Below are 21,702 nucleotides of genomic sequence, written 5' to 3' on the forward strand. Positions count from 1 at the left end.
ACGGTTATGACGGTTATAGTGAACATTTATTGGCTGCTGATGCCAGGTTCCATGTCAACAATTACATACATTCTATATCATATGATATATGAAAAAGTCCTATATTTCCATGTTAGAAATGAGTAAGACAAGTCTTTAGAAAGCCTGCACCAATTGTAAGTGGCAGAGCTGAATTTTAAACTTGTAACTGTCTCATCAAGAGAGCAGACTTCTAACTAGTTTGTTTAATTGCCTGTCCTAAAGGTTTTCACAGCCTGGCAGTAGAGACAGACAAGTATGCCTGAAGCCGTATGTCACTGAAGGTTATCAAGAGTTAACTTAGAGGCCCACGTTGCTGTGGTGTAACTGGAAAATGAGCAAGATGTTCCTAGAGATTGAGGGTGATTTTCATGGAGGAAGACATTTTTTTAACTTGGAGGGTTCAAGAGAGGGCACCTCAGAACAAAAATGTCTTGTGAGCAAAGGAATGCAGATAGATTTCTGTAAGGTGTGCTTTTTAACTCATTATCTAAATAGTCTGTTCCACAAGGTATAAGCAAAATCTGTCATGGATGGAAGCTGTAAGGAATTGAACAAGAAAATGAAATAAATGTCTGGGCTTCCACGAGTTGAGAATTTCTATTCAGAGCACAGACCAAGTTACTCCCAAATAGGCAAATGCTCGATGCTCTTTAGGGAAGCATTTTGAAATCTGGGACATTTTATATATTTTAAAGGACTCAGTGAATGTGAAAAGCAGATTATGCTGGGTCTTAAGTGGAAATGCAGGCATGCAGAGTGTGCGTTTATTTAATGCCTGGATGGGTCATCGCTTTCCCAACTGATGATAATTTTAGCTCATTAATCCATTCGAGAAGCTCGATTCTTTATCCTGTGCTTGATTGCTGATCACAGACAGTGCACGATGGGCACTGCTGAATGCATGGACACACTCCATGCCCACTGGGATCAAAACCCACTTAGAATAAAAGCATAGTGCCTCTCAGAGGCCCCATCCCATACTGAGAAAGAGCCAGAGCTCTTGGCTTTAATCCTGTGCTGTCAGCCGTAGTCCCAAAGCATGACTAATCATAGAAACCCTTGATCAAAAAAAAAAAAAAAACCTCCAGTGGCTCAGAACTGATTACAGAATAAAATCAATGTCCAAAAATCTCAGGGACTTAGATATCCATCAGCAAGTCCTGTTCACTCAACCTCTAAAATACCTGACACTCTGACCACTTCTTATCCTTCTCAGGAGCCACCCAATAGCCCAAGTACCATAAGACCATAGCAGCTTTCTCACTCTCTCTCTCTCGTAAACACACACACACACACTCTTCTCTGTCTTTATTTTTGTTATGGAACGTCTGAAATATTTAACAAAGTAGGTGGAATCTTCAAAAATCTTGATATACCTATCATCTAGCTTCAACAATTATCATAATGACCATTGATATTTCATCTATGCCCACACCCCTCTCCCTCCATCATGCTCTACTTTGAATCCAATTCCTGTTATTGTATTATTCCATCCATAAAAATTTCAGTATGCTACTTTGAAAGATATAGACCCTTTCTTAATTACAGTGCCATTTTGATGCTTCAAAATCAAGGAAAAATCATTTTAATACTGGCATATATTCACTAAGTTTTGTATTTTTCATAAATGGTATACAGTTCACCTCAGTTCAGTCCCTCAGTCGTGTCCAACTCTTTGCGACCCCATGAATCACAGCACGCCAGGCCTCCCTGTCCATCACCAACTCTGGGAGATCACTCAGACTCATGCCCATCAAGTCCATGATGCCATCCAGCCATCTCATCCTCTGTCGTCTCCTTCTCCTCCTGCCCCCAATACCTCCCAGCATCAGAGTCTTTTCCAATGAGTCAACTCTTCGCATGAGGTGGCCAAAGTACTGGAGTTTCAGCGTTAGCATCATTCCTTCCAAAGAAATCTCAGGGCTGATCTCCTTCAGAATGGACTGGTTGGATCTCCTTGCAGTCCAAGGGACTCTCAAGAGTCTTCTCCAACACCACAGTTCAAAAGCATCAATTCTTCAGCGCTCAGCTTTCTTTACAGCCCAACTCTCACATCCATACATGACCACAAGAAAAACCATAGCCTTGACTAGACGGACTTTGTTGGCAAAGAAATGTCTCTGCTTTTGAATATGCTATCTAAGTTGATCATAACTTTTCTTCCAAGGAGTAAGGGTCTTTTAATTTCATGGCTGCAGTCAACATCTGCAGTAATTTTGGAACCCCCCCCCCAAAAAAAATTCTGACACTGTTTCCACTGTTTCCCCATCTATTTCCCATGAAGTGATGGGACCAGATGTCATGATCTTAGTTTTCTGAATGTTGAGCTTTAAGCCAACTTTTTCACTCTCCTCTTTCACTTTCATCAAGAGGCTTTTTAGCTCCTCTTCACTTTCTGCCATAAGGGTGGTATCATCTGCATATCTGAGGTTATTGAGATTTCTCCCGGCAATCTTGATTACAGCTTGTGCTTCTTCCAGCCCAGCGTTTCTCATGATGTACTCTGCATAGAAGTTAAATAAGCAGGGTGACAATATACAGCCTTGACATACTCCTTTTCCTATTTGGAACCAGTCTGTTGTTCCATGTCCAGTTCTAACTGTTCCTTCCTGACCTGCATACAGATTTCTCAAGAGGCAGGTCAGGTGGTCTGGTATTCCCATCTCTTTCAGAATTTTCCACAGTTTATTGTGATCCATACAGTCAAAGGCTTTGGCATAGTCAATAAAGCAGAAATAGATGCTTTTCTGAAACTCTCTTGCTTTTTCCATGATCCAGAGGAGGTTGGCAATTTGATCTCTGGTTCTTCTGCCTTTTCTAAAACCAGCTTGAACATTTGGAAAGTTCACAGTTCACGTATTGCTGAAGCCTGGCTTGGAGAATTTTTAGCATTACTTTACTAGCGTGTGAGATGAGTGCAATTGTGCGGTAGTTTGAGCATTTTTTGGCATTGCCTTTCTTTGGGATTGGAATGAAAACTGACCTTTTCCAGTCTTGTGGCCACTGCTGAGTTTTCCAAATTTGCTGGCATATTGAGTGCAGCACTTTCACAGCATCATATTTCAGGATTTGAAATAGCTCAACTGGAATTTCATCACCTCCACTAGCTTTGTTCGTGGTGATGCTTTCTAAGGCCCACTTGACTTCATATTCTAGGATGTCTGGCTCTAGGTGAGTGATCACACCATCGTTATTATCTAGGTCATGAAGATCTTTTTTGTATACTTCTGTGTATTCTTGCCACCTATTCTTAATATCTTCTGCTTCTGTTAGGTCCAGACCATTTCTATCCTTTATCGAGCCCATCTTTGCATGAAATATTCCCTTGGTGTCTCTAATTTTCTTGAAGAGGTCTCTAGTCTTTCCCATTCTGTTCTTTTCCTCTATTTCTTTGCATTGATCGCTGAGGAAGCTTTCTTATCTCTTCTTGCCATTCTTTGGAACTCTGCATTCAGATGCTTGTATCTTTCCTTTTCTCCTTTGCTTTTCACTTCTATTCTTTTCACACCTCTTTTAAGGCCTCCTCAGACAGCCATTTTGCTTTTTTGCATTTCATTTCTATGATGGTCTTGATCCCTGTCTTCTGTACAATGTCACGAACCTCCATCCATAGTTCATCAGGCACTCTATCTATCAGATCTAGTCCCTTAAATCTATTTCTCACTTCCACTGTATAATCATAAGGGATTTGATTTAGGTCATACCTGAATGGTCTAGTAGTTTTCCCTACTTTCTTCAATTTAAGTCTGAATTTGGTAATAAGGAGTTTATGATCCGAGCCACAGTCAGCTCCCGGTCTTGTTTTTGCTGACTGGATAGAGCTTCTCCATCTTTGGCTGCAAATATAATCAATCTGATTTCAGTGCTGATCATCTGGTGATGTTCATGTGTAGAGTCTTCTCTTGTGTTGTTGGAAGAGGGTGTTTGCTTTGACCAGTGCATTTTCTTGACAAAACTTTATTAGTCTTTGCCCGGCTTCATTCCGCATTCCAAGGCCAAATTTGCCTGTTACTCCAGGTGTTTCTTGACTTCCTTCTTTTGCATTCCAGTCCTCTATAAGGAAAAGGACATCTTTTTTGGGTGTTAGTTCTTAAAGATCTTGCAGGTCTTCATATAACCATTCAACTTCAGCTTCTTCAGTGTTGCTGGTTGGGGCACAGACTTGGATAACTGTGATATTGAATGGTTTGCCTTGGAAATGAACAGAGATCATTCTATTGTTTTTGAGATTGCATCCGTGTACTGCATTTGTTGACCATGATGGCCGCTCCATTTCTTCTAAGGGATTCCTGCCCGCAGTAGTAGATATAATGGTCATCTGAGTTAAATTCACCCATTCCCGTCCATTTTAGTGTGCTGATTCCTAGAATGTCAACGTTCACCCTTGCCATCTCCTGTTTGACCACTTCCAATTTGCCTTGATTCACAGACCTGACATTCCAGATTCCTATGCAATATTGCTCTTTACAGCATTGGACCTTGCTTCTATCACCAGTCACATCTACAACTGGGTCTTGTTTTTGCTTTGGCTCCACCCCTTCATTCTTTCTTGAGTTATTTCTCCACTGATCTCCAGTAGCATATTGGGCACCTACTGACCTGGGGAGCTCCTCCTTCAGTATCCTATCATTTTGCCAAAAGGCAAAGTATGTTCATACTGTTCATCGGGTTCTCAAGGCAAGAATACTGAAGTGGTTTGCCATTCCCCTCTCCAGTGGACCAGATTGTATCAGACCTCTCCACCATGCCCACCCGTCTTGGGTGGCCCCCCAGGGCATGGCTTAGTTTCATTGAGTTAGACAAGGCTGTGGTCCTAGTGTGATTAGATTGGTTTTCTGTGATTATGGTTTCAGTGTGTCTGCCTCTTGTAACACCTATTGTCTTACTTGGGTTTCTCTTACCTTGGACGTGGAGTATCTCTTCACGGCTGCTCCAGCAAAGTGCAGCTGCTGCTTCTTACCTTAGACAAAGGGTATCTCCTCACTGCCGCCCCTCCCGACCTTGAACGTGGAATAGCTCCTCTAGGTCGTCCGGCACCCGCACAGCCACCGCTCCTTGGAGGTGGAGTAGCTCCTCCTGGCCACCGCCCCTGGCCTCGGGCGGGGGTAGCTCCTCTCAGGGGCTCCTGCAATGTCGCAGCCTGGCACTCTGGGCCGCTGCCCCTGACCTCAGACGTGGGGTAGCTCCTCTCAGCCGCCGCCCCTTGAGTGTGAGGTCCTCCTGACTTCTGCCCCTGACCACGCTCTGTTCATCGTCACAACCAAATGGTATACAGACCTGTCTATATACACAAATATGTATTTATCTGTTTTATATATCTCTCTATATATATTTTATTGTATATATATATATATATATCTAGAGATAGATGCATAGGGGTAGATAGGATAGATATAAACAGGTATTACATATGCAACATAATATGCCTGCGTGCATCCGTTAGTTGCTCAATCATATTTGACTCTTTGTGACGCTGTGGACTGTAGCCTGCCAAGCTTCTCTGTCCATGGAATTTTCCAGGCAAGAATACTGGAGTGGGTTGCCATTCCTTTTTCCAGGGTATCTTCCTGACCCAAGGATCGAACCCAGATTTCCTGCATTGCCAGCGGATTCTTCACCATCTGAGCCACCAGGGGAGCCCATGACATAATATAGTTTCATTAAATGAGGATCTCAGTATTGTAATAGGAAAACTGATTGGTCTCTTAAGTGTCTTTGAGTCTATATAGCTGCCCTGTATAACTCTCTTCTTCTGTTCCAGAGATGGTGTTATAAGCATGTCTTGATCTGGAAAATCGTCTCCCATCAAAGACACAAAGCAAACTTCTGCTTCCATGTCCTTCCCTCTTCACACCATTCTCCACCTGCATTTCAAATATCATTGTCCCTCTCCTAGACTTCATGAAACTTTCCCATTACATTTAGAAGTACTGTCCAGCACCCCACCCCTGCAATGTGGCAGGCAGAGTCTTACAGAACAAAGTAGTCCCTATGGTTTCTTCATGACACAAACTATATTTTTCTTTTCTAGTCATGGTTGTGGACTCTTGAATTTTGAGAAAGTTTAGGGTTGTGGTGGTAAAGGAACACTTGGGGAGTTTTTACTTGCTGTTTCCTCTGCCTCGTATACTCTCTTCCTCATCATCACATGGCAGGCTCTTTCTTAACATTTGAATCTGTCTTTTCCTCGGTTATTCCAAGAGACATTGGCTTGCATTGCAGGTAGTTTAGCCTGGGAGATATATATAAAGTCGGGGAAGACAGTTAGCAGATGGTGTGAAGCACAGTAGAAGGAAGAACATTATGAAGCTACTTTCTGCTGGGGACAGTGTGAGCTGTGTCTTTGAAAGGCCATGTAGAATGAATCTTTACAATTGCCCATCCAGAAGGTGGGAGGAAGGAGAACTTGTCTTCTGGTTGCCATCTATCATTGTCAGGGGTTCCCCGTGATGTATTAATTCTCTTTTGTCCTTGCAGGCTCAAACATCTGTGAGACCTAAGGCTTTCTTACAGGCATTCTACAGTGTGATATCAGAGAGCGTAGAGTGCAAGAAATACAAGGTGAAGCTGAGGCAAGGAACCGTCCATTTACAGTTCTGTTGGAGCAGAGGGCTAAAGCATAGCTGGCCTAAGGAGGAGACTGAGAGAATGGGTGATAAGGCGAAAAGATGTCTACACGAGCGCAGGTCAAATGTTACTTCCTTTGACACGCCTTCCTCATTGTTTGAACCTTGAGTCAGTCACCCTGCACTTCTATCATACCTCCTGTATTTCTTCACATCATCAACCCTCTCTGGAATTAAATTATGTTCTTGCATGTTTACCTGTTTATTGTCTATGTTCTTCTAGAACATAGCTCCATCTTGCCCTCTTCACAATCTCAGGCATCTGGAAAAGCATCTGCTCTCCAGTGGGCCTTCAACAAATAATCCATGAGTACCTACAGAAAATGAAGTGGAGGAATAATTGGGAGCAACTTGGAAAATCACATTACCCTGTTTGAGATATTATCTTTATGTCTTGGAAAGCATTTTGTAAATGTTGTTCTCAGTCTACAGCTGTAGGAAGCGGAGCTCAGAGTGTTTGGTTATAGGCCACAGCCGTGCACTAAGGGTTTATTCCAGGTCTGGAATGCAGACACCATGCCTCCAAGCCCCCAGGCTCCCTCCAGCTCCAACACTGCCATTCCTTACATTGCCGCTCAGGATCAGGACCTCTTGGATCAGGGAAGTCTAGCGGCCTGTAACTTTCAAAGAAGCATACTCACCTGGTTATAAGAAGTCTAACTTCTTCTTTCAGTTTTACTAGAGTACTTTTGCCTGGAAAATCCCATGGACAGAGGAGCCTGGTAGGCTGCAGTCCATGGGGTCGCTAGAGTCGGACACAACTGAGCGACTTCACTTTCACATTTCACTTTCAGGCCTTGGAGAAGGAAATAGCAACCCACTCCAGTGTTCTTGCCTGGAGAATCCCAGGGACGGGGGAGCCTGGTGGGCTGCCGTCTATGGGGTCTCCCAGAGTCGGACACGACTGAAGCGACTTAGCAGCAGCAGCAGGTTCGTTAAATCATACCATGTCTCTGAGTACCACTATTTTCTTCCTCAACCATTAAGGGCTTAAGTTATAGTTTTGCTGTATTTGTGCTGCCCTAGGCTTGTGAGAACTTTGGATCTGCAATGGCTTAGCTTGTCTCCCAGTTGTCATCTTGGGGTGGCCTTTGAGTTGTCTCTTCTCTTTACTTCAATTATATATGGTGTCGGCCTTTATAGATGCAGTTGAAGGCATAAATAAATGAAATACAGAGTTACTGACTACCAAAGACTGCTGTATCATTCTGTAGGCAGTGCAAGGCCCAGGTGTGTTTTGTTTGTTTGATATTTGGGGCTATTTCTTGATTTTTGTTAATAAGTTAAGTATAACTTACATACAGAAAAGGGTATACATATTATGGTACAGCAAAACAGATCTACAAGCATACTTGTATACATTTGTATGTATGTATGTGAGGTTTGACTACTATTCATATAACATCTAGATCAAGAGGTAGAACACGTGTAGCAGCCAGAAGATCCTTTCACTCACTACACTAATTATTATCCTGATTCCATCATCTCAGTTCTGCTTTCCCTTGCACTTCATACATGCATGATGCATGCTCAGTCGCTTCAGCTGTGTCCGACTCTTTGTGACCTTATGGACTGTAGCCTGCCAGGCTCCTCTGTCCATGTAATTCTACAGGCAAGAATACTAGAGAGGATTGCAATGCCCTCCTCCAGAGGATCTTCCCGACCCAGTGATTGAACCCTGGTCTCCTGTACTGCAGGCAGACTCTTTTATCCCCGAGCCACCAAAGAAGCCTGCTCTTCATACACATGAAAGCATAAATTATGCACTTCTAGCTTCTTTTTGCTCAATATTAACTTACTCAATACTAACATATCAGATTTCTCTATGTTGATATGCATTGTAATAAGTAGTTTGTTCTTTAATTATTTCTAGGTATTATTTCAGCATATGAATAGGTCACGATTCACTCATTCTATTGTTGATTTATTTATTTTTTTATTCTTCTATTTTTGGCTGCTTTGGACATTCTCTTTTGCGTCTTCTGTGGACATGGGCACTCGCTGCTCATTGGTATATAAATAAGAGAGCAATTGCTCAGCCAGAAGGTCGTTGGATGCTTAGATTTAAAGTTACTACCAATTTACTAAACTGAGTGTAACAAATTATACTCCCTCTAGCAATGTTCTAGAGTCCCAGGGTTTCCAAGTCTTGGAGGACAAGGGGTTTTGTATTCTACTCTTCCATATCATCCATCATTGTTCCATATGCTTTACTTAGCAGGTGCTCACTAAATATTTGTCTAAGAGCTCATCTGATTCCTCTCCTGTTGGGAGGAAAATATCTGAGCAAATGGTGAGCTGAACTTCCATCTCATTGGGAGGCTCAGCAGGAGCTCCCCCAAGATGCAGCCTTGGGGACTGCGGTTGCTGGAGTTTAACGTTTTGTTTCACTTTAAGGATGTTTCCATCCTAATAAGCTGTCATTATTTCCATGATGAATGATTTCAATAATAATTAGACAGATTGAAGCCAGAGCCAGATAAACAACATGCTCTGCCCCACGGCTTCTGAAGAAATGCACAGTGTCTTGGAGACAGCCGCTGCCTGAAGACCAGACAGTGCTCACTGACCCGTGGACCCAGGTCCTTTCTCTGGGAACACAATAGCATCTTCGAACACAGGACCATAGGTCTCCTCGCAGAGCAAACCCTCCTCTGACCCACAAGGCAGTGTGTGAGCTGGGATAGAGGGAGAAGGAACGTTCAAATATAAAATGGTAAAAGTTAAAAAGATTTGAACACTGCTTAGGTAACAGGATGATCTTCGTGAGGACTTTAAAAACGATAAGCCTTGCTTGCCTCTTAGGTAAATTAAGGATGATAATGTTTACTTTGTGGTGAAAAGCAGACGTAAGTGGTAGTGATAACAGCAATACAACATGCAAACAATAAAAATCTTCTACTAGATGCCTCAAAGGTGTGCCAGGCACAATACCAAGCACTTAGCAACATTATCCCGTCTTATCTTTTTGAAAGGATGCAATGCCGCATCACACGACAAGGACAAATACTTGACTGGGAATCAAGTAAGGTTCCCCCTGCTTTTTCAAAGTTTGCTTACACCATGGAGCTTTTATGAAACACATATATTAGTGCCAGTTTTTGCTAACCAAGAGAGATCTGAAGAGGATTTATGCTTTTACAAAAAAAAAAAAAATTGATTTCAGCATTTGTTTTGTATTAGTAGCAAGCCCTTTTAGAGAGAGTTACAGCCCCAGCAATAGGCGTGGTCCAGCCAAGGTCTTTCCTGGGGTCCGCTCTCAGCATCTTAGCATTGAGTCACCCGGCTTTGAAATGTCTGTGAGCATCCGTGCTTTATCTCCTTTTATTTTGGAATCCATTAGCAATATTAAAAAAAGTCTGAGAACCAAAGAATTGAGGCTTTCAAGCTGCGGTGGTGAAGACTTTTGAGAGTACCTTGGAATGCAAGGAGATCAAACCAGTCAATCCTAAAGGAAATCAATCCTGAATATTCATTGGAAGGATGGATGCTGAAGCTGAAACTCCAATACTTTGGCCACCTGATGCAAAAAGCTGACTCATTACAAAAGACCCTGATGCTAGGAAAGACTGAAGGCAGGAAGAAAAGGGGATGACAGAGGACAAGATGACTGGATCGCATCACAGACTCAATGAACATGAGTCTGAGCAAGTTCTGGGACTTGGTCAAGGGCAGGGAAGCCTGGCGTGCTGCAGTCCATGGGGTCACAAAGAGTTGGACATGACTGAGTGACTGAACAAATTAGTGATTTATGTCCTGAGGTAACTGCATCTTCACTTTAGCCATTTTGGCTTAGCAAAGATTCCCTAGGGACACTTTACTTTTGGATAGGGGGGAGCCTTGCCTTCTACTTAAAAAAGGGAGATAGTCTCATTATGACCCTCCCACACATTTCTCAACTGTCCTTGTCTCTTGTTTTGCATCAATCAGATGGTATAGTCAGACTCAAATTCTAACTGCTGTGAAATTATATTACCTATATGTTTACCATTTAGAACACATCAAATAAAATCAACATACAAACAAACATAAATGAGCAACTACTAAGCACCAATGGACCTGAAAAACAACCCTTGCTTTCAAAGGTTACATAATTATAACAGCATAAGAGTTCCTGGAAGAAGTTGCACCAAATTAGGCTTGTGTAAATAGGCACTTTTTAAGGCAGGGATAACCTAGGCAATCATGGCATCTGGTCCCATCACTTCACGGGAAATAGATGGGGAAACAGTGGAAACAGTGTCAGACTTTTTTTGGGGGGGGCTCCAAAATCACTGCAGATGGTAACTGCTGCCATGAAATTAAAAGACACTTACTCCTTGGTAGAAAAATTATGACCAATCTAGATAGCATATTCAAAACCAGAGACATTACTTTGCCAACAAAGTCCATCTAGTCAAGGCTATGGTTTTTCCAGTTGTCATGTATGGATGTGAGAGTTGGACTGTGAAGAAAGCTGAGCGCCGAAGAATGGATGCTTTTGAACTGTGGTGTTGGAGAAGACTCTTGAGAGTCCCTTGGACTGCAAGGAGATCCAACCAGTCCATTCTGCAGGAGATCAGCCCTGGGATTTCTTTGGAAGGAGTAATGCTGAAGCTGAAACTCCAGTACTTTAGTCACCTCCTGCGAAGAGTTGACTCATTGGAAAAGACTCTGATGCTGGGAGGGACTGGGGGCAGGAGGAGAAGGGGACGACAGAGGATGAGATGGCTGGATGGCATCACTGACTAGATGGACGTGAGTCTGAGCGAACTCCGGGAGTTGGTGATGGACAGGGAGGCCTGGCCTGATGCGATTCATGGGGTCTCAAAGAGTCGGACATGACTGAGCAACTGAATTGAACTGTACTGAACCTTTGTGTAAATGCTTGGAGGTAGAAAAAACACTCATTCTGGGAAATATGAGAAACTCTTTTGTTAAAGATTCACAGGATGTTGGGAGTAGGATGGAAGTATCAAAAAACTAAGGCCTGAAAATAGGTTGAGGTCAAAAAAGAGTCACAAAGTTAAACAACTGACATATTGAGACTAGAATCTACCTCTCTTGGTGAACTTACTTCCTAGGAAACGCCTGTATCAATACTTTGCCTGGTTTGTGGAAGATAAAATATGAATTAGTCTTGATCGTTACTCATCAGAATGTTCAAGGGTGGGCCCCACCTAATCTGTGTGGGCCCTGGGTGGTTGCGGTGTTGAAACAGTGCAGCTTTAATTCTCTGTGCACCATTAGCATGGGAGATTGCTCCCTCTGACATTATTATGAGCCGTGAAGTTCTCAGATTTTACTACTCCAAGTGAATCAAGCCATTTTCCAAAATGAATTATGGATCATAAAGCCTTGGGGTGGCTATAGTGTTGCATTTTCCTGAAATCCATATTCTGGGTGGACATTTATTGAGCACATAACTATTATGAAGTGTTAGCGGCAGAGCAAGTGCAGCTCCTGGTTGACTCAGCAGCAGAGAAGTTTAACATGTTCATATCTGAGTGCTGGATCCCAGTCTTCTTTAGACTTCCATATAAACTGGGCTTGAGCTTTAGTTAATCCAGGATGTGACCAGGGTGAGACCAAGGCCCAGCGAAAGGCTGATCTTATCATCTTTGGGCTGAACAAAAGAACAACAGATGCTAAGTGGGATAAATTTTTGAAGATAAAATTAGGAACTAAACAGAATGACTTCAGTCTTATCAATCTCCTCCACAAAGACCATCTTCTATAGACTGAATGTTTGTGTTCATTCGAGTTTTCATATGAACTCTAATCCCTATGTGATAGTACCTGGAGGTGCCTTTCTTTGGGAAGTGATAAAATCATCAGAGTGGACTGATGACAGGACTGATGTCTTTATAAAGAAGACTTCAGAGAGCTCCCTTGTCCTGTCTGCCAAGTCGGCTTACAGGGAGAAGACAGGCCAGCCTTCAGAGTTGTGAGAAATATACATTTGTTATTTAAGCCACTCAATTTATGGTGTTTTTGTTATAGCATCTCAAACAGATTAACACACTTTCTTCCATATTTCCTGCAAATGATAGAGAGAAAGACACAGAGACAGAGACAGAGAGTGAGATATTGGAAGTGGCTGCTCTGTTGACATTGAAGATGAGAAAGGACCATGACTGAGGAATGTAAACCATATCTGAAAGCTGGGAGAAACAAGGATACGGGCTTTCCCCTGGAGCTCCCAGCAGGAGCATAGCCCTGCCAACCCATTTCATACTTCTGACCTCTAGAACGGTAAACAATGCACTTCTGTTAAAATCACCAGACTTGTGGTTATTTGTTATAACAGCCAAGTTCTTACATCTATCAGTAAAGGATGTATATATTTTCAAATATCAAAAAGAAAAATGCAGTCACCAGGCTATGGGGGCCTTTATAACGGCTCTGAATATGCTGCAGTTGCCATCACCAGCCCTTGGCTTCCCACATTATGGTCTGGAATGTATAACACATATTCTCATTGCAAAGAATCAACCAATTTGGCAAATACGTAAAATCAAAAGTCAAAGTTATATTGCCTCAGTTCCTTTATTTCTCAGGGGTAACCATGGTTATAAATACAGAATTAGATTCTAGTGTTCACCATTAATCTCTTTTATCTTAATGTCCCATTCTTGCACTTGTTGGGGAAATATAATTTAAAAATTCTCCAGCCCCAAAACTTCTCCACAAAGTAGAAGAGAAAGAAAACAATTTTAATATTAAAAAAAAAAAACATTAAATCAGAAAGTCAGCTGCTAAGAGATTGAAAAGCCAGAAAGAAATTTCATCCTTTTCTAGAGCCAACCAGTTACATCTATTATGAGGACCCATACATGTTCTCAAGAAAAATAATGACTAGTTCTCAAGTAAGAGGACTTCACAGTACCTTTGGTCACAAAGAGTTCATCCTAAATTTACTTGGTAGTTGGAGTAACAATCTGTCTCAGCTAACCGGCTTTATCCAAAGAGAAGTACACTTTTCATATCTTTACAAGGAAAAGTAATTTTGCAACCTGGAGTAAGGCTACATGGAAAGTGGAAGTTAGACTCTTACCCTCTCCGAGAAACTGGGAGATGTGTAATCTTCCTTGATGATTACATTCAAAGCTATAATCCCAGGTCCTTGAGAATGACATTCTTGGGTTATAACTCAGGTTAGAGGTTTATGTAGCTTTTGAAAAGATTTACGTGCATTTCAGAGACAGAGAAATAACCTCCCATTACTGATACATGTTTTCTAAAGTAAATGCTGTAAGAAAAGGGGTGAGGGAGGGATATCTCTCCCTGTATTTTCAAAAGGGAGAACCAAGACTTATTTTTAATTTGTATTTGCCCTTATCCAGTCTTATCTTGATTCATTCCTCAGGTGTCAGAGGGTAGGTCTTTGCTTCACTTTCCTTATTTGCAAAGCAAATATATTACTTTAATAAAAATAAATATGTACAAAACTCAGAATAAGCACCTGATACATGACATGACATGATTGCTAAAGATTCCTTCTCATACTGCATTGGATTTATCTCTCCATTATCTTTATCTTCCATCTTCATCGACCAGTCCATCCTAAAGTAAATCAACCCTGAATATTCATTGGAAGGATTGATGCTGAAGCTGAAACTCCAATACTTTGGCTACGTGATGCCAAGAACTGACTCATTTGAAAAGACCCCGATGCTGGGAAACATTGAAGGCCGGAGGAGAAGGGGACGGCAGAGGTTGAGATGGTTGGATGACATCACCAACTGAATGGACATGAGTTTGGGTAAATTCTGGGAGCTGGCGATGGACAGGGAGGCCTGGTGTGCTGCAGTCCATAGGGTCGCAAAGAGTTGGGCACGGCTGAGCGACTGAACTGAACGGAACTGAATCAATTGAATTAGAGTCATTATTTTAATTTTAGTCTACTCAGCATGATACTGCATTCTAGAGAACTCATGAGAAAGGTTTGGAGAACTAAGCAGTGGTAGGAGACAGATTTAATTAGTGGATGCACATCTGTATGTAGATTAAAAGACTGAGCAAATCAACAAGGAAGCACCTCCCTCCCCCAGCTCCTGTAAGAACTGGCCCTGGCTCTGCCATAGATATGACTTGCTAGCATGACAGGTAAGGGAGCTGGAGGCACATTAATTCTGTCCTCTCTGCAGCCCGGCATCTCGGCTCAGAATTTCAGTGTTTCACCTGGGGCAAGGAAGAAGCTCTCTCAGTTAATTACCACGTGTTAACACTGAAGCGGAAGCCTCGCTTCACTGCTGAATGCAGTCATTGCTCCCAGCGTCACTGTAATGATAGCCCCTCCCTGGCCTTCTGCCTTTAAGCTTGGATTTAGAATCTCAATTGCTACGGATAAAATTTAACGTGGCACAAAATATCACAGAAGAAAAATGAGACCATAAAACGCACCTTTTGGTGGTGAATCACTGTAGTACCCGGCAGTATTTCCTTGGAGACAGGTCATTAACAGCCTGCTGTGCCCAGGCTGTTGTTCTGCGGAGTGTTGCCTGTAGGCGGATATGGGCGAGTTGTGCAAAGTTGATCTTTGAGTCATGCCTAGAGGGGGTTGTCTCAAGGCTACACATTCAGCAAACATCTACGGCCAGTGTATCAGGTCCTGTGCTGAGTGCTAGGGCATTTCCAAAGATAAATGCGATGTGATTCCTTCTCTCACAGTCTGTCTATGCAGACAGACGGATCTAAGGAGTGTAACGGCGGCTCTAAGGATAGTAATAGCGGCAACAGTAATAATAATAAATAGCAATATCTATAATTCACCAAGTGCTTGCTAAAAATTTCACATATAATACCATGTAGCTCTGCAGGATTGGCTAGTAATAGATTTCATGGCGTTCCAGGGAACTCATACACTTACTTTTGGAAGGGGATGTGAAAGAACCCTTACATCTCTTTACTTGGGTGGTAGTATACTTACAGGAGAGAATATTTGGGGGAGAAACCGTGTGGCTGGCAAAAGAGGCAAAAAGAAGGACGTGAGGAGCCTGGAAAGGATAAGTGAAGATGAAAGAAGACTGGCATCCAGGAAAAGTATAAAACCTTGCAAGAAAGTGAAAATAAATCACCTGTGAATTTGTGGAGCCCACTCAAGGGAGTACAAGGATGCTCAGGGCTACATCCTAGATGGAATGTGCTAGAAGAAAAGTCATATGGGAGTGGTTTACAGAGAGTGACATGCTTATAGAAATTAATTTTTGAATTTGTACTTTGTAGGGAGACAACTTTACTTTTATCTTCATAGGCTGAGATGTTAGCAGGGCTGTAAAATGTCTTTAAGGTTATATAGATTATCATGGATATCCTTTTAAGATGATTAAATAGTTTTGTATCCTCTGATGATCATGTTGAAAATAACTAGTATAGGTTAAGCATTTGCCTTGAGTGAGGTACTATTGAAAGCATATCCTTAGACAGTCAAGCCTCATTTAATTCGCACAATTACCTCTGCAGTAAATATGAATACTGTGTATGTATGTGTACTGAGTTGTGTCTGGCTCTGCAGACCCATGGACTGTAGCCCACCAAGCTCCTCTGCCCATGGAATTTTCCAGGCAAGAAGACTGGAGTGTGTTGCCATTTCCTTTCCAGGGATTCTTCCCAACCCAGGGATAGAACCTGTGTCTCTTGCGTCTTCTGCATTGACAGGCAAATTCTTCATCACTGAGCCACTTGGGAAGCCCAAATATGAAAACTACCAATATACATAAGCTTGAAGAAAGAGGTTTGCTAGTTTGCTTTTAATATAAACTATATAAATAAACTATATACTGGTGATAGAAGCAAGGTCCAATGCTGTAAAGAGCAATATTGCACAGGAACCTGGAATGTTAGGTCCATGAATCAAGGCAAATTGGAAGTGGTCAAACAGGAGATGGCAAGGGTGAATGTCAACATTCTAGGAATCAGCAAACTAAAATGGACTGGAATGAGTGAATTTAACTCAGATGACCATTATATCTACTACTGTGGGCAGGAATCCCTTAGAAGAAATGGAGTAGCCATCATGGTCAACAAAAGAGTCTAAAATGCAGTACTTGGATGCAATCTCAAAAACGACAGAATAATCTCTGTTCTTTTCCAAGGCAAACCATTCCATATCACAGTGATCCAAGCCTATGCCCCAACCAGTAACACTGAAGAAGGTGAAGTTGAATGGTTCTGTGAAGACCTACAAGACCTTTTAGAACTAACACCCCAAAAAGATGTCCTTTTCATTATAGGGGACTGGAATGCAAAAGTAGGAAGTCAAGAAACACCTGGAGTAACAGGCAAATTTGGCCTTGGAGTACAGAATGAAGCAGGGCAAAGGCTAATAGAGTTTTGCCAAGAGAACGCACTGGTCATAGCAAAAACCCTCTTCCAACAACACAAGAGAAGACTCTACACATGGACATCACCAGAAGGTCAACACCGAAATCAGATTGATTATATTCTTTGCAGCCAAAGATAGAGAAGTTCTATACAGTCAACAAAAACAAGACCGGGAGCTGACTATGACTCAGATCATGAACTCTTTATTGCCAAATTCAGACTTAAATTGAAGAAAGTAGGGAAAACTTAGCAGCTTAAAACAGCACATGGGTATCACCTCAGTGTCTGTGGATCAAGAGTTCAGGCAAGGCTCAGCTGGATATCTGCTTCAGGATGTCTCACAAGACTGCAGGGATGGTAGCTCATCTAATACTCCACTGGGAAAGGGCCCACTTTCATGCATGTTTGGTTCATTTCCTTTCAAACTGTTGGACTGATGGCCCTAGTTTCTTGCTGGTCATTGAACAGAGCTGCTTTCAGTTCCTCTCATGTAGGCACAGTTCACAACATGCAGCTTGATTCATTTCTTGAGCTCTTATCATGAAAGTTGCATCCTCTCAATGTCAAGGTATTGAGCTGGTTAGGAGGAAAGGGGGTTATACAAATCCATAAGGACCAGGATCTTTAGGGCCTATTTTAGAAGCTGTCTACACGTAACTAGCTTGGCAGGGCAGTGATTAGCACCTTGTGATTCTCAGTACCAAGCATCCTTAGCACACGTCCCAGGTTGCATGCATTCTCTCCTTCGAGCCATGGATGGGACTTGAGTTAGTCTTGTGTCTCTGAAACCTGCCAAACATTGAAAAAGTAATTTACTATCTGGGCTCACTCTCTTTAGCTGTACAAACAAAGGGATTTGGCCTGACTTCTTTTCCTAAGAGTATTAAATCTTCAGATCATTAGACTGCCTAAATTATCTCATGCTCAGAATACCCACAGTGTGAATTTCATCTTCTTCAAATCTTTGTCCACATGGCTCCATCTCAGTGAGGGCTAACTAGTTAATGTTTCAGCCTGAGCCTCTCCATGTGTGTATGGCTGTGCATGTTTCCAAAACACTTATTATATTATGTTATATAATTTACACATACAACATGTTTCTTGTATCACTTACCCACTAAAATATAAGCTTCAAAAAGACAGGGATTTGTCAGTTTTCTTTGCTCATATATCCCAAATGCTTACATAGAAGTCATTTAATTAAAAAATGCTAAATTATATCTGTAAAATATTTTATAGAAAAAAAAGTATGAGGAACTATACTAAATTATAATTATTGGACAGCTTGTTGTGAATAAATTATTTTTTAATTGTAAAGTTGTTTTGAAACTTGTTTAAAGTTTCTAGAAGTCTTGTATAAGTACTATTACATGTAAAAGTAATACAGTATATTTAAAAATTGCAAATCAAATAATTTAGAGGGTTTGTATTTTCATTTACATCTGTCAGAATCTGAAGTTGGAAATGCCTACCCTATAAAGAAGAAATAAACAATGAGTTTTGAGTTTATTAGCATTTCTTAGTTTAGTTTATCAGAGTGAGTTATCAATAATATAGTCTAAAGAAAGCAAATACTTAGATGAGGCTTAGATATATCTTCTCATATTTGTAGACGAGGTTGAAATAGAAACAGACTAAAGTGATAGCAATACATACTTTTCATCTAAAATCTAAACTATCTAAAATTATCTATATTCATTTATTTAGATTATCTAAATCAGTTTTGAAAATTAAAGCTTAGATATTGAATATATGAAAGTATTGTTAAGGAACCATTAAAAAAATTTAGACAGACTTTCCTATACACGTATATTCAGTATTTATTAAATACCTGTCGCTGATGAGTTACTCTTCTGAAAGCTGATTGCTTAAGTTTCTTGTAGAAGGAGGAGCAGAGAAAATTTAAGTGACCCCTGATGGACAGGGAGAACTGGCGTGCTGAGATTCATGGGGTCGCAAAGAGTGGGACACGACTGAGCGACTGAACTGAACTGAACTGAGCTTGTTTTAATATTGAGACGAGACGCACATGGAAACAATACCCAGACATCTTCTAATACAGGATCAAACTGTGCCCAGTGAAATGGGGGTGGAGAGGGGTTATGAAGTTAACAGAGCGGAGGGCAGAAAGGGATTCCCACCTGAATGGCCATTTGGGTGTCACCCAGCATCAGTGCAGCTCCAATTACTTCCACAACCTCCTCCCAATACCATGCTCTGATCCTGCCAGGTTCCAGAGAAGTGGGGTGTATTACAATGAAATTTGAACGAAAATTCCTAAAGGAATTTTGTTGTCCTATGCAGAGAAGACCTAAAACAAACCATTATTAACATTAATGAGCTTTCTTTCTGTTATTAATTTTGCTGTTTAAGCTCAAGGCTTGCCATTAAACATAATTAAGACTTGAGAAGCATTTATTAAATAATATTCTTTGAACTTACATAATTCAAATGATGAACATAATAAACCATATCATTAATAGTACTGTTTTATCTCCATCCTGCATTGGTTTGGGGGAGACACATTAGAAGGGGACAACAGAGGATGAGCTGGTTGGATGGCATCACCAACTCAATAGACATGAGTCTGAGTAAACTCAGTGATGGACAGGGAGGCCTGGCATGCTGCAGTCCATGGGTCGCAGAGAGTCAGACACGACTGAGTGACTGAACTGAACTGATCTCCATCCTGCATTGGTTTGGGGGAGACACATTAGTAATGTTCCAGTCCACCTTATCACGATATCACTCATCTCATCTGAGGCCACACTAATTTTATCTTATTTCTGACCGTGTTCAGTTGTTGGAGCTTACTATTATTGTGTCCTTTAATGTACTTCTACACAGTCTGCTACTTCTTCCCAATTGCAGTGCCCCCTGGTCTACCCTCCTCCAATGGCTTAACTTAGGTTAAAACTCAACTCAGAGCTTAAAACTCATCCTAAAACTCAACTCAGAGCTTCCCAGTGGCTTAGCTGGAAAAGACCCCACCTGCCAGTGCAGGAGACCCGGAAAACATGGGTTTGATCTCTGGGAAGGGAAAAATCCCCTGGAGAAGGATATGGACACCCACTCCAGCATTATTCCTTGAAAAGTCTCATGGACAGAGGAGCCTGGTGAGGCCACAGAGAGACACAACTGAGCAAGCACAGGCACTCAAAGCTCACCTCAAAGCCACTGTCCAGACCCTGCTCTCACTCCTAACCAGTCTCTGTGTTCATATAGGACTTACGCCTGAATCCCCTGGCATGGGGAGAGTCTCTGGCTACCCCGGCCTCTGTGTGGACAGACCCTTGATTCAGGAGAAATCTTCTCCCTTGAGCATGGTGATGCACACACGCAAAGTTAGTTAATCAAAGATATTCTCTTAGGTCTGTCAAATTGGAGGTTGATTGGAGTATCAGTTTGAGCTCCTATAATCTTGCACTAAAGAAGTTGCAAAGAATTAGCATAACCTTTGAAGAGAAGCATCGCCTGGACAGTAAACAAGATTCCTGATCTTTTCCAAGACTCTGGATTCAGTTTCCTCCCTGAAGACATCCTCGTTCTTTCCCTTTAATGCAAACCAATTAATTACTCTCTCTCTGGGTGTCTCTCTCTCTCATTTTTAGCTGAGTTTTTGTCTCTTCTAGTCTAAAAAATTATTAACGACTTAATACCTCATGTGTAGTGTTAGTTGTTAAGTCCTGTCAGACTCTTTGCCACCCCATGGACTATAGCCCACAAGGCTTCTCTGTCCATGGGATTCTCCAGGCAAGAATACTGGTGTGGATAGCCATTCCCTTCTCCAGGGGATCTTCCCAACCCAGGGGTCATTAATCACTTATTTTTCTTGCCACTGGACAGTGGAGTTATTGAAGACACTGTCTTATTTATCTTTGTACCCTAACGCTTGACAAGACCCCTGACAACTTAGGCACTCAATAAATAGTTGTCAAATAAAAAAGTAGAGAGATCAGACCCATTTTGTAAGGAGACATTTGCATAATGCTACATTATGCCCATTGTAAAGAGGCCACATGACTAACATGTTTTAAATGTAACAGATTGATGTTTTTTAATTTAATTTTATTTTATATTAGACATAGAGTTGATTTACAGCATTATGTTAGTTTCAGGTGTATACTAAATTGATTCTGTTATACATATTCATTTTTGAAAAAAAGATTCCTAAACTTGATGAGACACCTGACAAATATAATTTTAAAATAGTCAAAAAAGGGGAGAAACTTTTACTCTTTAACTCTATGACTTTGTCCAGGACCTTTTACACACACACATGCATACACACACTGATTCTTCATATGTTTTCCTCTGTCTCTAATACTTCTCCTGCCTTGATCACTCAGAAAACTTGCTTTCAAGATGCGTTTAATACCAGAAACTTATGTTATATTTTATGATCAACCTCTCTTTCACTGAATCCCCCAAAAGACTAATTTTATCTCATTCTATAGATATTACCTGTTTTTATTTCTATTCCTTCCCTTCCTAGAGTTTAAGGTCTTAAAAGGATGCATGTTTAATTTAGCTTTGCATCTTCAGCCTCTAACATCATGCCTGGCACCTAGTAAGTTTATCAGTGAGCATTTGAGGAGAAATCACTTGTACCAGAACTCATTTGAACATCACAGGAAAACTGAGGGACCCATATTGTTCTGTCAGTTTTATAGATGATACTTACACTTGTAATAGAAGGATTATTTGTTTCTCTTGGTCCCCATTGTGTCCTCATCACCTGATAGTGTCT

This window comes from Capra hircus, chromosome 14 (assembly GCF_001704415.2).
Source record: "Capra hircus breed San Clemente chromosome 14, ASM170441v1, whole genome shotgun sequence".
Classification (NCBI taxonomy): Eukaryota; Metazoa; Chordata; class Mammalia; order Artiodactyla; family Bovidae; genus Capra; species Capra hircus.